This window comes from Sylvia atricapilla, chromosome 4 (genome assembly GCF_009819655.1).
Source record: "Sylvia atricapilla isolate bSylAtr1 chromosome 4, bSylAtr1.pri, whole genome shotgun sequence".
NCBI lineage: Eukaryota > Metazoa > Chordata > Aves > Passeriformes > Sylviidae > Sylvia > Sylvia atricapilla.
This window is the reverse complement of record NC_089143.1, coordinates 11,482,012-11,499,756: the sequence shown is the minus strand read 5'-3', so window position 1 is coordinate 11,499,756 and position 17,745 is coordinate 11,482,012.

Below are 17,745 nucleotides of genomic sequence, written 5' to 3'. Positions count from 1 at the left end.
CAAACTGTAGTTGTTATGGTTACTAGGGCTTCTTTTGAATGCTTTAATATTAAGGTTAAAACAAAAATAAAAATTAATTTAGAATAAGGCCCTCATGCTTTAAAGTGTCACTGACTGACCTTGGTACCCATTAACTTCAATGAACAATAAATTTTTATGACACTTATACAGTATGAGGTCCTAAACCATTTACATGATAGTTTTGCTTCATTTCTGGATGCTCACTAGCCCTCATTTTCTTACATAGAGGCAGAGTTGATTATTCTAAATAGAAGCATTAGTAAAAATTGACCTTGTATGATAGATAGCTCCCATAATTACTGTTGTTGCCTTTTTGCTGAGGTATGTAGATGCAACTAAAGCTCTGCTTCATTGCAGTAGCTGATAGAAAATTGTCAATATCTTTTTAGAAAAAATACCAGATAAAGGGTGAAGTAAGATAACCATAATGATTAAAGAGATGAAAAAATTTCAGATGGGGACTAGGACTTTTTTTACCAAAGAATTTTGCTTTTTATTTTTCACAGAGCCAAGTAGAATGAATAGCAAATAAGCCTTTAATGTGTACAGCATAAATAAAAGAATGTCTGAAAATCATTTCCGATTATTTACTAAGATGGATTTCCATGATGTAATTTCTTTGTTCAGTGTGAAGAAAAAAATACAGTATACCTGCAGTCTTCCAATCCTCAGTGGAGCATGATGTGAACTCTGAGCATTGGATAGCTAGTACAACAATTGTGCAATTTTACATTTGGATAAAGCACCCAAATGTTTTTATTATATATGTAGAATAGGAACTGGCAGTTATTTAGTAGATTTTGGTATCTTTAGAAGAGAAAAGCATAACAAGATTATTTCAGCTACTGAACAAGCAGCTCCTATACAAAATGAAACACAGAGAAGCAGCCTAGAGAAGCAATGTGGAAGCAGTGATAGGTGGCCTTGGAGGAGTCACAGAATAACAGAATGGTTTGGGTTGGAAAGGATGTCAGAGATCGTCTAATTCCGACCCCTGCCCCTATGGAATACAGAGAAGTTGTCTAAGCCGCCAAAGATCAGGTTAGGAAATCTAAAGCCCTGATAGAATTAAATTTTATCTTTGATTAACATTAATTCTGTTTGCTGCAAGATAAACTTGACCTTGATTTTTTATTCACAACAATATGAAGTTTTCTGAGATTCTTCTGGTGTGTTCTGTAGCTACTAATTTTGTTTTTATCAAAACCACTTTATTTTGTAACAGCTCTTTAGAGATTTTCTTTATATTTATGGCTGCATGATAGTATAAAAATATAATTATTAACAATCTTTGGGGATTAATGTGCTTTTTCATCAATGTAATTGCTTTTTGTGAAGAAAAAAAATGTTCAAGGAAACCTTGGGAGCTGGTTATAAGTATTCTGATTACATTTTGTTAAGGAAGTTAAGAAATGGCCATCGCCTCCAGCAGCTTTGGGTTGTTATTTATATAAGCGACTTTTCCCCCTGGCCTCTGGAGTCCAGCTCATAAAGCCAGAGGCCTCCATCCCTGGTCAAAGGATGCAGCTGCTCATTTCTCCTTTGCAAGTCCAAGAGTCGTGATGCTGAGCATTGTGTATTCCAAGCACACACACACAGAGGACACTAACACAGCCAACTCCACAGGCTGCCACAGACAAGGAGCTGCCTTGAGCATCACCTGCATGTGAGACACAAACATGGCACAGCATCACATCCCCTCCCCAGACAGTGGAGTCTGAAGCTCAGTACTGACAGCACACACTCCACACCCTCAGCTCACACTCACATGGACTTTAGTGGATCCCTCAAGTACCAGCATGATCCTGCTCTCTGTCCAACACTCCTGAGCGGTTCCCAGGCCCTCCTATCCTCACTGGCTGGTCTAACTTAGGGCTCACCAGCAAACTGATGGATGCTGTAGTGTGCTCATCTCACAGGTACTGCACCCTCTGGCTTCCCTACCCAAAAATCAGCCTGATAAGCCTGCCCAAACTCACAACCTCTTGCTGGCTTGATGACATAAGCTTTTGTTGATTTTTATTCTTGTTTGGGACAAGTATTGTGGATCATTACTTACCATTACAATTTAAATATAAAGGTACTTAATCCTGCTTTATTATCCAGGCTCCTTGACATCATAATTCAGTCAGTGTAAGAACACAGTTGCTAAGTTCTGTGCATCCTAATATCTTTCAGTAAATCTCAAGCTTTTACTTTTAAACTTATACCCTTCATTACCTTGGAGCATATAGTTCTAAGAATATTCTGGATTTCATTTGAAACAAGTTGTCTTAACTGTAACATTTAAAAACAACCACTAGTAACTACTCTTTTCCAGGTTTCAGATGCAATGACATCTGGTTAAATAGTTTAGTTTGATTTGTCATCTAGCTCAATCCTGAAGTGGCAGAAAAGTTACTCAATTAAAAATGTGAAGAGAAAAAGCAAAATATACTATAAAGCAGTTATGTTTCTGTACTCTTAAGACACTGTTCTAACTAGGCAGCTGTTTCTAGGGTGGCACACAGAATTATGGCAGTGTCTGAATGGTTCTGAACACCTAGGAAAAGAAACGATGATGGGGCCAGGATTGATGGCTATTTAACAATAATAGCTTCATTTCACTTGTGTCCAAATTTTAAGGGTTTTTTTAAGTAGCATAAATCCATAGCAGCAACTTCATCATTTATGAAGATATATTCTTGAGCTGAAATAATGGTGTTTGAGGCACTTTAGCAAAACAGACATAAAACATTTTGAAGCAGCAGTAGTTGCATTATTTACAACTCCTATATGTATAAAGCAATGTAATAAATTGACTGGTGATTCCAGTATGCCTAATTTTTTCTAGATATATTTGACATTTTCATTTGTATTTTGCTTTTTATATTTTCAAGATGTTGCAAATCCTCAAACTAAAAGTTATAAAGTTGGAGAAAGTAAGCCTGAGGGTAAAACAACTTCATGACTAGTGAATTAAAGACTTAATAAGAATAAAAATTATTTGGTTTTTTTAATAGCTTGTAATGTCATGCATTAAACATCGAGTCCTATGGAAACTAGTGGTATGAGCATCATGACAGTTTTTTGGTCTGTTCAGTCTTGATTTTCCATAATCTTTGCACCAAATACTGCAGCTATAAGCATTACATTTGCATACTACAGGCTTCATTTTGAAGACAGTCTCTTATGTGCATCCCTTTACAAGCTCACATGTATTTTGCTCACAGATGTTATAATATTAAAACAGGCATAAGGCCTATATATAGAGATTTATTACAGAAAACATCCTTTAAGATATACTTTTAGCTGTATGAAACATTATCAAGGGAGTTTAAAATTGCTCCCAATTCAGTTTCATAATAGTTTGAAACTCATGAGACCTCTCTTCCTTTTCCCATATCGGGTTATCACTGTTTTAAGAAACAAATTGAAAACACCTTAAAAATTCTAAATCACATCCTGAAATTTTATATGGAGAGTAAACAAAGCTGGCTTCCCTAAGCTTTCCAAAGGTAATAGATTCCTTCTTGATATTATATACTGATATACAGCCTACAGTGTCCAAAATATTTGCTTTTCCATTTCTATCACAGGAGCAACAAAAAATGAACTAAAAACACCCTTCATCCTTGCAAAACATTAGATTGAGCAAAGCACAGCCTGTAAAAAATTAGCGTGTCTCATGTTCACTGCCATCTTAAAAAATACATGCAATTACTCTGTAGCCTAAGTCTGTAATTACAGTCTTAAACAGAAAAAATAAAGTTAATGCAGCAAATCTGAATGATGAAATATGTACAGAGATGTCATTGATCCAGTATGGCCAAACATGAACCCAAATTTCTGTAATGCCCTATGCTCTCCTGCTCTCCAACACATGGCTTCTCTCAGTCTTTGGAACTTTTAGCAAAAAATGAGAATTTATTTTCCACAAACCTAAGCAAAGGATCAGAGATTTTCTACAAAGCAAATATAAATACTCGATAACTTGAAAAAGAGGCTGATACTAGCATGTTGTAAAAAAACCCCAAAAACTGAAAACAATTGCTAACATTCCTCCAACAGTGACTATATGACAGCATCTTATGAGTTAATTAGACAATTAAACTGTGTATGCTTTGTGTATCTAGGAAGCTAGGATGCAAAGAAAACATTCTGCTGTTTACCATGCAGGGCATATTGCAGCCTATTTTAAGAAACCATCATAGCATACAATAATTTTGTTCCAATTGTAATGTCTTACTTATAAAAAAAACCCACTAGAAATATTACCCTAGAAGGCATACGTTTCATATAAAGTTGATAAATGTGAGCAAATTAAAATATAGTGCAGGCAAATTACAGAGAAAATTAAACTGTTTTCCAACATGCCTGGAGGGAGCAACAGATTTTTGATTCCTATACATCAAGTCTGGATTGCTTCCTAGAAGGCATTTTTTTCTGTAGACTACAGGGTCAATGATGAAATCCTATGACCTATGCTATCTCAGGAGGAAGATTAGATGATCTACCATTTTGTAGTTATCTGTGGACCTTTCAGCTATATTTAAATGAGTACTTTCTTCATATGATATGTCTATAATTGGATGTGGTTGCGGGTTGCTGTAGACTACCCAAGAGCAAGACTTGGTTATATTTAGGTGAATACTTCCTTTATGTGATCTGTCTATAATTAGGTGTCACTGAAGGTTGCTTTAGACTCCCCCAAGAGAAAGACTAGGCTATATAGCAACAAATTTTAGAACCTTTATGGTGATAAGAAAAATGCCTCAAAGGCAATTACAGAATGAGACCAACAGAGCTAAGCAGATACTGCTCCTACTACACAGCAGAAGCTTCTGCTCTTCATGGCAGATGCCTGAGCTTACATGAATTACTGACAGTTTATTATATTTATAGTAAAATATTGATTGTTGACCTTCCAATTACTTAGGGAAAAAAATTGCATGGGGTTCTTTTTATTTAAGAAAAAAAGGGGTGTCTATGGAAACAGAAGTTATTGGGTAAAAATGGCAAAATAATTGGATCATCCAAAATACTAAAATCTACACTCATAATTCAAGCAGACCTTCAAAATATTTTGGAATCTCACAAGAATTACTTTTGTCAATCAGAAAATGAACAAAAACGTTGAATATTGGAAGACATGACTCTTACGCATATTAAAGAATATCATTTTCATTGAGCAATTCCACTGAGATCATCACCTACTCCTAGAAAGGTGTGCAATGCAGATTAAACTCCAAAAATAAATACAGATTTATTTCAAAGGAAATATGTACATTTCTTCTTCCTGAAGAAAATTCAACTGATCATGTGTCTCAAGGAAGAAGTTTACAATTATATTTTTCAGTCATCAAGTTCTCATCCATATAAATATCCAATGAAATGAAGATCATTAAAAAAGTTCTGTTAGTGAGAATACTCATATGTCTTTAAAATGTTCTTAGTCATAAAGAAATAATTTGCTGAAAGATTGTTTCTTTTTCCTTTGTCATTCAAATATGTTAATTTAACAAAATTCAGTGACAGCTTTTGCTATTAAAACCAAAACATAGATATCAGATCTATCAACTGGAAATAACACATATAAGATTCTACAAAAATAGCCTCTCTAGGATAGTAATAAATCCATTCTTCTAAAAATCACTTGAAAATTTTACCTGACCTTCAATTTTACAAATTATTTGCATACAACCTAGACTCTGGAAATATTCTACTTTGAGAAAAATGCAATTGCATGCTTTTAGTTTCACAAAATACAGTGCAAAATAACTCCTGCCAAAATATTTCTCATGGATAATGATTTTGTATAAAATTAGCAAAATGTCCAAGATATGTGAAAGATCAAAAATTCATCAGCAGTCCAAAAGGAAAAAGTCATTAATAACTCTTGATGTCAGAACTCTTTATGATACATCATACAGTGGTACTGTGTTGTGCTTTACCTCCTCTGGTGTACTGTGATACACTGTGGTAGAAAAGAGAAAGCACTGTTTTGTTTTGGGTTTTTTTTGCAAATATCTAGTCAGCGAATTATGTGGAATAACAACAGCAACATTTAACATGTGCATTCTTGGCTGTGGCATGCCTTTACTGAGGCACCACTCAAAAATTACCTAGCCCACAGTATCAGTTTTCTAGGTGTCTTTCAGTGTCTCCATTTTCCTACACAAAAATTTAATCTATCCACAGGGTCTATAAATTTTCATATCTGAATGTTCTACCTTTTGATCTCTATGAGTGTGGAAGGAACATGATCTTAAAGTTAAGGAACTAACTCTGTTAATTAGAGAATTTTGGTTTGCACCTAAAATGGATCCATCTTAATTCATTTTTAAATCTGGTCTTGCTCTGCAGTAAGAAGACAGCTAAGTATCTATAGCAGCCTGTATGCACCCACACACATAAAAATGTATTTAAAATGGGGAAAAACTTCCATTCTGTCATTCCTTAGTTATAAGGAGAGCCCAGACCAGTATCTTAAATGCAGGCCTGGTATTTATGTTGCTGAAGTTAGGCGAGGTGAATTCATTCCTCATGTGGAACATCCAAGTACAGTCACACACAAAACAGTAACTACACAAAAAAAAAAGGGCAAAATTTTAATGTTAAATTATAGAAGTTACGAGTTTATAAACAAAAGGGAGCTGTAGACAAATCCCTACACACCAAAATTCACACCTCTTCACAATTTGCACTATTTACACAATTCACACGTACACAACATCTGTATTTGCTTCTAGAGTCTCAGAGAAGGGGCTGCCTCACCCTTGCACCTAGAATTCTGACTTATAAAGAAAAAAATAGATGTTTTATAAGAAAAAATAACACACAATTTCGGAGAGAAAAATCAAATGCAGATCTATCACAGAGATTTTCAGGAGGATCCCCAAGCCGTAGTGTCTCAGATCCATACTGTGTACAAACCACAAAAAGACCAGAAGAGAAAACTGAAGTCTTCCTTCCTGTTCAACACTTCTCCAGTCATACATTAAGCCAAGTATGGATGATTGGTGCAAACTGAAGGGAAATTTTAAGACCATACCTTCAACTGAAATTTCTACCCTCTCTGTACAAGAATATTTATTTGCATAAGAAGTCTTACCATTTTTGGTATGACTGATTTTCAAAATCCCTGGTGGACTTCACAGAATAGATAATGCAAAGCTACATTTATAATTTTCCCACAGTTGGTGAAAGCCCTTCAGCTTTAGTTATTTGCTGTTTCATTTAATTAGTGCATGTTTATTAAGACATGGAGCAGTTCTTTAAGAGAATTAATATAAAATTGAAGGCAGACCGTAGTGCTAGACAGTGCACATTTGCAGATATATTCAATATTTATGGATTGTGTGGGTTATGCTCATAGTTCTAAAGCTCCTCTTAAAGTTCATTTAATCTAATCCACTCAGATGTCTCAAGAGATAAAGTTCCTCATTTAGTGTCATGTCAAAGCTTAGTCCAGCCTTTGCAGTGTCACTCCTTTTGACATATTGCTGAGATAGAACCTTTGAATCCAGAGGTTGCCAAGTAGAAACATGTAACTGAAATGATTAATCGAATTATGGGGGGGGGGGAGAGTAAGGAAAGAAGATAAAAGAAAATCATTAATAGTCTTCCTTGAATAAGAATTAGAGCAAAAACACCAAGGATTTGCTCATTTCCTCAGCTGAATGGCTTAAGTCCCAACATCATTTCTCGTCAAAGTATGCAAAAAAAGTATTGGCAATGTACTTTTAATATTTTATTATACATAATAACTGATTTATTTATATAAGAAATAATTTATAAACTTACATATTATCAGAAACAAATCTGATTTTCTGCAGTCATTTGAAATAGCCTAACACAAAGAATTTATAAGTGCACTTTAAAATTGATGCCCATCTTTGTTGTGTTCAGATTAATGTATCATGATGAAAATATTTCTAACAAGAAAATTAGGACCTTCTTTTCTGTTTTACTAAAACAGAGGGAAAAGCTTATTCTCTGAAAAAAGTATATCACAAAATTTTATACATGTGTAGAACATTAAATTAACAGAAAAATTTTGTCACCGATTTCAAAAATAAGCCTCTTAACATTTCCATACCTTACTTTCATTTCAGAACTAGTATTAAGAATTAAGATCTTTAGCTACTGTAGTTAAATGGCTGGTCTACAAGATCTGATCCTTGAGCATGAATTTGCACAGTATCATGCCAGTACCATCCCACTATTTCACATGTGCATTTCTTCTGTGAGCTAATCTGTGTTTTCCCAGAGATACCAAAAGGTACTGCATTTTCCTACCATGCAGCTGCATGGTTTCAGATCAAGCTTGTCACCTTCAGCCTGAGTCACTCATATAAGAAAAGTCAGTGTAGGATGTCTTAACAATTATTATAATTCTCTCACTCAAGAAGCACTCACAAAACTTCAATCTTCATCAGCCCACTGACACCTTTTGATCCAGCTAACAAAACTAATCTCTTTGGAACAACTATACCAAAAAGCCACTGATGGTTTTATTTCTCACAACTAAAAATCATTAACTGCATTGATATAAACACATGGAACACTTTAAAAAAATTAGAGAGCCTTTATCCGGAGACACAAACACTTAAGAAGTGCTTGGACCTGCCTAGTGTTTAGGTTACTTTAATCATTAGTTTTTATATATGTCATTAATTTGAACTGACTGAGACAGCTCTCTGTAAGCTGGTAGCAAAGGGACCAGATATAACCCTTTTGGTTCTGATATATCTTTTACAGAAAGGTGAACCAGCTTATCCCCTAATAACCCCAAAAATGCTGTAAAAATGTCTGTGAATATACTTCCTTCTTTGTGAAACAATAAATACCAACAGTACTCTGAACTTCTAAATCTGAAGACATTAAACAGCAGGCCAGTGCACACCATTTTAGGCTCAATATTTCAGAGTTTTTTCCCACTAGCACTCTCATACCAAGTAAACCCATAGTTCATGACAAAACTGGGCGACCCTTAGCAGTGTATGCTGCCAGGCCTATTCTAACAAGGTTCTTCACATACTGAAGGGTCAACTATCTTTCTGAAATTTAGGTGTATGTATTTGTTCAGACTTTTTTCAAACAACAGCATTAACTCTTGATGATTGTGGTTTTAGAAGGTTTCCTCTCTCTCAAACTGAGAGTACCAAAAAGCAGTTGCTTTGCCATTATCCATATTCCAATATCTATATATTCTACCCAAAACATAATACTGTATAATCAAAAAATAAAGCAGAAAAGCCCATATCAACCGCAGGACTCACTGGACATTTGGCACCTGCTTTTTAATCATGTGGGCCACAAACTGATAGTCACATACACAGAAATTAGTTTAGCTATTAGCTGGCTTTCAGTATATCATCATTGACATCAGAAAAGGAAGAGTTATGGTCCTCATAATTCATGCTTGCACACACCTCTGAGCCCAAATGCTCCCCACAGGGAACCAGTGGGTCCAAGTGTACCTTCAATTCCCGTTTCCTATTGATTCCTAGCAGCTGTCATAAGAAAATCATATTCTATCTTTTGAGGAAAAAATGTCAAACCCTCAACCACTCCCTGGGTCACAGACTGTCCACTTTTATGTTCATATAGTGCTGCTCCAGCCCTCTTGTTAGAGGGTAGAAATGAGTCAAGACACAGATTTCTCATTTATCACAGCATGAGAAGGGTGCTGGTTATTCCTCGTTCAAGCACAGCCATCCTGACTCCAACTATTCACTGACTCCGGTGCAGCAAACTCCAGGGGTTTCCCTTGCAGCCTCTGTCTGCTGGTTATTTCCTGCTAAACTCTGACTGCACATATTAGTTTGCAGACTCTGACTGCAGCTTTTACCCAGCTAGATTGTGACTGCAGGTTCCAACAACAGGCACTAACTGCAGACCCAGACTGACCTTACAGCAGTGATTCTCTCTCCCCAGGATTATTCTTCATGATCCCCCTCACCAGCTAACCCACTCCCTTTTATCACTCTTATCTTTACTGGATATAGCTGTGATTCATTGGGGTGAGGCTGTATTGGTATTTAACACAGCTGTTACTTATCAAGGGTGAGGTCACCTGTATTTCCTTCTCCCACCCTCCAGCATCTTGCACAGCATCACCACCATGTTCTCAGAGACCCAGAATCTCCACTGTCATTTATTTGTCTACAGATCACTCTGTAACAGTCTCTTGGGCTGCTGGGAAGCATTGCACCTTAGTTCCCACAAAAAGGTTTTCTTTCTCTCTTTTTGCAAAATCCACATTGCCACATTGAATGTTTAGTTAAAAGATTAATGCTTTCCTCCATTCAAATTCTTTCTGAAACAATAGAGGATGAGCCACCCAAAGAATCTTGCTTTCTCACGTAATATTCCAATTCCAGCAGTGAGCTGATTTTTTTCTTACACTTTGGTCTCTAAAACTCTAGATGTGTTGAGTGAACAGAATTCCAATATAATAAATGCACTGCCTAACACAGAGAAATACTGCTTCCACAACTTAAAACCATAGAGAACTGCAGCATGAGCCTGAATGACAAAATAGAGTTTAGTAAGCCACACACTAAAGCTAGAAATTCTAATTGCTTTCAGGCTAAGTATTGCACTGAATGTGGCTATAATTTTAACAGATGTTCCTGGAAAAAGAACAGGCAGTAAATTACCTGAAAGCCACCTGCCATCTTTTAGATTCTGAATAAAAATAGAATGATTCCTATTTTTTAATTTTTTGAAAAAAATGAGCAACTTTCTGTGTGGCCACTTTGTACATTAATTTTTGTTTATCATTCAACCAGTCCAGATTTCTACCAGTAAAATGGCTCATAGCTGCATCACATCACACTTCAAAACAAAGAAACAAGTATGCTAAATAGCTCTTCAATCACTAATTCATTAGTGTACTTCACTGAATGAAGCAGGCTGGGTTCTCTATAACAATCTGCTTTATGTTAGGTCCTCTAGCAAGGGAAAGAATAAAACCTGAGGGCTGCTTCCAGTCTTCAGAGCAGCTGAAAGGCTGGCTTACTAAATGTACTGTAGTTGAGTGACTATGTTCTGCACACACTTCTTCCACAGCACAACATTGAGCCTAACACAAGCTATCCTGCTTACCACTGTTAGAAATGTCCAGTCTCCAAAGAGCAGAGCATTGACTGCAGTCTAACACTCTGGATCTGGTGTGTGCTACCCATGGTTTTGCTCATGGATTACCTGCAAAGAGGCAATGACTTTGTAGCATTTTTGCCAGCAATTTGTAAGAGTGAGAGATTCTTTGAGGAATGCAAACACATTTTTTCACATGCTTGTTGTTATATAGTTGTATTTTTTCCAAATATATGGCAATCTGTGGCCACACTCCAATGAAGTCATCCTGTCTTAGCCATATTTTGTTGACTAATTTTCATTAAAAGCGACAGAGAGGTGAGAGAAGAACTGTTTGAGGAAAAATGTTCATAAATATTCATAAGGGCAGGTGAAAAGGGAGTGTTCTAAAATACAAACGTTTGAGTAATTAAAACTTTCCCATCTATAAATACAGATTAAAACACAGACTTAGTAAATTCAGTATCTCTCTTTAAAAGACTTGTGATTTGGCTTCAGTTTTTGTTAAAAGCCATACAATTTGTTAGGAAATGCAATCCCCCTTCCCATACATTTCCACATTATATTAAAGAGGGAAAAACATAATCCTGAGGAACGGGTTAATCAACATCAGATTGCTTGCAGAAAATATAGCACTTTTTTTTTTTCTCATTTTCTTTCTCAAAAGTAAAAGCAGCAATAGCTTTGTGAAAATTCCATTGACAAAATATCATATTCAAGAAGTCACATTCAGTTTTGTAATTGCTAACCCTTCTCCACCCAGCAAAGAAATTGTAAAAAGGCTATTCAAACCCATGCAACCCCCAGCTGAAGGATGTTCTTTTAAATGAAAATGAACATTCAGAGAGACCTCATACTCCATGTGCTGGGTCCTATCTGCTTGAAGCAGAAACTCCCAGCTGGAATTGTGCAGCACTCTCCTGGACAGCAAACTGGCTGGCCATCTGCCTGCTTCTGTCTCTTCTATGCTGTTTCCCAGTTCCCAAAAGTATGCACTGCAGCTTCAATTCACTTCTCTTTGCACTTGGCTGTACCGTGTTTGTAAGTTATTTGGCTGGTATGGACCCATCTTATTAAAGAAATATAAATCCTTGAAAGTAAGTGAAGGAAATTACTTGATTGCCAACAAATAATAAAATAAAGTTTAAAAAAATTAAAAACAAAACCAAACAACCTACAAAAACCAAACAACTAAACAAACAAAAACCAATAGAGAAAATTGTACTGGAGATCTAAGAATGAGAACACACCTCATTTGGCTGACCTAGAAGATTCAGCCACTGGCCCAGCAAGCTGCCTATTCTGCTGGCTTTTGAGGATTCAAATGAGAAACAGGAAGCAGAGAGAGACAACCATCTGTTTTACTCAATGTTGTATTACAAAGGAAAGAGATTTTTCTGTGTTGTTAACATTCAGGGCAAGGAAAATGTTATTTTCTCTCCTCAAATAGGTTGTTCTACCTTTATTTGAGTGACAAAATGAACTACTGGAAAAACACTTCCTGCCTTTTGCCCACCCCTTCACCGTGCAGACTAGTGCAGCTAATGTATATAAGGAAATTTATATAATCACTGTGCCATTACTGATTGAAATAAATCCAAAAGATCTATCTGCACTAGAAGAAAACCTACACCTGACCAAGGTAAAATCCACAGCTCTGTGTTTTTACAAACTATGATGACCCTGACCTAGATGAGAAGAAAACTAGAGCTGATAGGTTTGAAGATATTTAATTAACCAGAATTTGCTTAGGTTGCCCAAGTTAACTTTGACTTTCTTGTTAGTGCCTGGGATAATTGTAATTCAAATTCAAGCAGTTGTTGAAGCATTCTGCATCTTAACACTCAAACCCACAGTCTAAAACATTAGCCACATGAAAATTAACAGAAATCTAAACAAATCTCATCAGAAGATATATTTTTGCAGTATGCATATATATGAGAAATATGAAGACAATATTTCTTCTGAATGCAACACTGGAAAGATTATTAGACTGCCTTACGCACCAAGAAGTTTTCTAAAAAACTGGAAAAGGTTCAGACAAACCTCATCAGACTGATTCAAAGTCTGCACTTTGAGATTCAAAAAGCTCTATTTACTTAACTTTTCAAAGGCAAAGGGTTTTAATCTACTAAACAAAGGCATAACAATATCCAGTGACTGCAACTGAAATTGGAGGCATTTTCAGCATAAATAAGGCATGATTTTTATAGTAAAGATAATGATCCATGAGAAACCTTCTGGTCAATGATGTTTTCAATTTTCCATCACTCAAAAGCCCTCAGATTAGAACCAAATATATTTCTGAAAGGCATATAAAGCTCAAACAGAAGTTAGAAACTTGTTACCCAAAATTAGCAAATGGAAAAAAATCCTGTTCTGTTTTGTTGTTATTGGATTTTTGGTTTGGTTTCCTTTGGCTTTTTCTCCAGAAATTCAGGCTATTAAATATAATGACATCTTCCTGCATTAAAATCTATACAATTTTTAACAAAATAAGTATTTATATTCCATTTTGATGGCATCATTTACACTGAGGTGTAAAATGTTACAGAAAATTAAAGCTATTCCAAATATCTGATCAAACATCAAAAAGGCAAAGAAGATAAAAAGCAAGGCCATGCTACCTGTCCCAAGACATACATGACCACCATTAAATTAAATTAAAAAGTAAATCTTATAAAATCAGTTGTTTTCTTCCTCATGCCCTCCATTCAGTTCAGCTTCACTGAAAGAAATTGTAAATACAAGAGAAGAATTTCCAGCATCACTGTATTTGTAAGTGGTTGGTTATTAGTACAGATCTCCTAAGAATAAATAATTTCTTCACAGAAGAGAAAAGAATCTAAGGTATGTTTCCCTATCTGCAGTCTAAGGTTTGTGGGCAGATATTGAGCTCCTGACTCCCAAACCTCTGATCTCAACAGAGCCAGGAGCTGTCTGTCAGAGTTAAGCTTTTGTTTTTAAATGAGACAAAGACATTCAGTCCCCACTGAGGTCTCAGTTTAGCAGAAATACAGAAATGCAGAAAAACAATTTTTTTTCACATTTCTTTCCCCCACCTAAAAACTGCTAGCAGCTAATTCAACTCTCATGAAACCCACACAAGTGTAAACTCACTTCACCAAGCTGTGAAATTTATTTCAAAATAAACTTTGTTCTTGCATTTGGCATTTTTGTCTTACTGTGGTCGACAGCCACCTGGCTCAAAACTATTACTTGAAAGAACTTTTTACAGAAGCTGTTGAAACACCTTCTAGCCTGATTTAATGCAAACATAATTAAAATATAGACTTGAAAACTAAATCCCTCATTTTATCTCTGCTAATAGGAAATACTACTTAGAACATAACTGACAATGGAAAAGATCCTGAAATGTACTTTCTTTCCAAAAATACGCTGAAATCTTACAAGCTTGATAATGGTCTTTGTCTGAGCTTTCATAATTATATATCATTCTCTACTGGGATAGCCAAAGATCAGTGGAAGGAAGAAGGAAGGCCAAGTATTTTCACAGAGGTGTTACTTTCAAATTTTGTTAATGATTTGTTAATGTCAGGACAGATTGGATTTTTTTTTTTTTTTTTTTTTTTTTTTTTTTTTTTTTTTTTTTTTTTGTAAAATGACAGTAAGTCTTATGGCTGGAATTGGAGCTCTCCTCTAGAGGTTGGAACATGCATTGTAAAGATCTCCGGTCTGTATTACTTTATTATTGTTTAGTAAAGCAGTATGACAAGCCCAAGAAAAACCTTCAGAAGAGTTGCTTGTGTTTATTAAGACTTATTTTTCAGACTTCTCATTTGTTGACAGCAGCAACTGATTTAAAAAACCTAAATCTTTAGAAGGGATTTGGCTGGGTACATCTCCATGGCAGTCCAAAAGGTGTTGTATTTTGGGTTTCTAGTTAAACCACAGGTGATAACACTATGTCTGAACGGTGTCATGCTTTCTCTTTTCCCCAACCTCCCTGACTTGCAGCAAGAATGCTGGCAGGGGACAAGAAGGTGGGAGGTGACATAGCTGGGACAGCTGACTCCAACTAGTCAAAAGGATATTCCATGCCATAACATCATGCTCAACATGAAAAACTGAGGGGAGAGGAAGAAGGTGAACATTTTTTGGCTTTCAAGGTCACTGCTGTCTGGAGATTAGCTGAGCATTGGTCTGTTTGTGGGAGGTGACATGTGACTTTCTTTGCATTACTTGTGTTTTTCCTCTCTCCTCCGGTTTTTAAGCTGTCTTTACCTGAACCCACAGCTTTCACACTTTTTTTTTTTTTCCTGTTCTCTGTGCTTCTAGTGGGAGTAAAGTGGGGAGTGAGCAAGTGGCTGAGTCTTAACTGATGCTCAGGGTCAATTCATGACATTCACACTCTCACACTATACAAAACAGGACTAAAACATAGTGATTTCTTTTAAAAAATCAAATAGGAACAAAAACATAACACATTTCTAGGCCTCAAAACCATGAGAAACTATAAACTATATAAGTTACTGTCATAGTAATATCTCAGGCTTGATATAGTGGTTTGCCCCATGTATCCTAATACTCCAAAATACAAATTTGCACAACTAGAAGCAACGACCATTGTCTAGGAACAAAAGGCTGTTGCAAGTGTTTTTCTCTTTTAATTTTTTCTTTTCCAAGAAAATGTGAGAATTTCATTTACTTCATTTAACAAGTAGTGTAAACTTGCTAGTTTTTAACTGTTCATATTTTACACTTAGATCACAGAAACTCATATGTGCCTATTAAAAGCAGCATTAACTGTTCCCTGGAGTAGGAAGATGTACTTAACCTTCTAGAGCTGTACTGGCTCTAAGAGATTTAGATATCACCTTTTTGCATTCTAGCTCTCTAAAAAACTCCTATTGTCCCACAGACAGAAGTGGAGACAATGGTAATATTTTTAATAGTCAAAAACTACTTCTTAGCACTTTGGACAGAATTAGGTGTGTGAAAATAGTCACTGTAGAATTTCACTGAGCTCTGCTTACGTATTTGTGTTTCCTCATTTGAAGGAACTACATACTTATTTTATTGTTTTATTCTTAGATTGCCATCTTCAAGACGGCTCTCAAGAGAATAAAGAATCAGGAAACAAAATTAAGCTTAGACTTTCTTTTCTCATAATATTCTGTTTCATATGCCAGTGCACTGATTGCAAATTTCACTGATGTTTGAATCCATCAGGTTTAATTAGAATCCATGTAACATTTTTATGCCTATCTTAAGACTACACATTTTAAGGATGCAAAGACCTATAAAATATAGACCCATTTATTTTGGTGATTTTTTTGACATCCAGTGAGCACTCCACTCATGGAAAGATAAACTTTCTAGAAAATTTCATTTTATTACACAATCCCATTTACTCCTGCTAGTCACAAACAAATTAAATAACAGCCATAGACATTTTGACAATGCTGAAGAATTTGCAGGTAATTTTAATGATGGAAAACATACTTCATCACACTTCTCAGTGTTTCAAATTGATCTTTGGCAGCGAGGCTGATAATTTGATTGTTCTGTAATGTACAAATGCATAACTTCAAAAGCAGAAATCATTTTACAGGGAAACTAATTAAATGTAAATGAAGTCCTTGTACAGGATGGTAATACATAGTGATATATACAGATATAATTGAATAAGAATAATAAAGAATAGCTCATCTAAATATCCCATTAAAATGATTTTCACATCAAAACAAGTATCATGCTATGATATAGTCCTCTGCATCATTAATTGGCAATATAAGATATTAAATAAGTTCTTTGCTTCCTTCTTCCAATCTTTTTTATTCCCTCCTAATTTTAGGATCAAACATCTTTCAAATTTACTGTGCTCTGTGGCACTCCCATTAAAACAGAATTAAGACACTGCCTATCACATAGGTAGACTACACAAAGAAATGAGGTTCTGGACAGAAGGTTATAGTAGTTATTTTAATTTTTTACTTCAAATTACTCCTGGACAAACTCAACATTCATTTTACATTTTATATTTACAGTCTCATAGATTGCAGATTCCATATTTTCCCTGAAAGGAGTACATTCTCCCATGAGTGCTGTGCCTCAGGGTCACCCTGGCAAGCAGATCCTATGGGGGACATGGACAGGAGCAGCCCTGCTTAGGGGGTGCTGCAGGGACGTGGGGTGAGCAAGCAGCTGGCACTGCCTAGGCCTTGGGTGGATTAAACCTACCCCAAAAGACAGCACAGAACCCAAAATCCATTCTACACCTCTGCTGGCTATGTAGTAATTTTCCACAGAAACTCTCAGTTATTCCCTGGAGTTTGGAGAGCAAATCACAGAATCACAGAATATTCTGAGTTGGAAGGAACCCAAAAGGATCATCAATTCTAGCTCTCAACTGAATGATCCAAATGGGGACCAAACCTAAAAGCTTGGTGTTATGAGCATCCTGCTGTAATGGACTTAGTCACCATTTTTGTAACTGTGCCTGGCAATACATGTAATTTTATTTGCTATTTTTGTCATTTCATCATTTTTGACTGTTACTAAGATATTTTTTCTCCTGGTCTTGTTGTCTCAGTGATCCAACATCCTACTTGAGGCATTAACTATATGTAATTAATTTCCTGATTTTTTACTGTTGTTTACCATAAGGGGTGACAG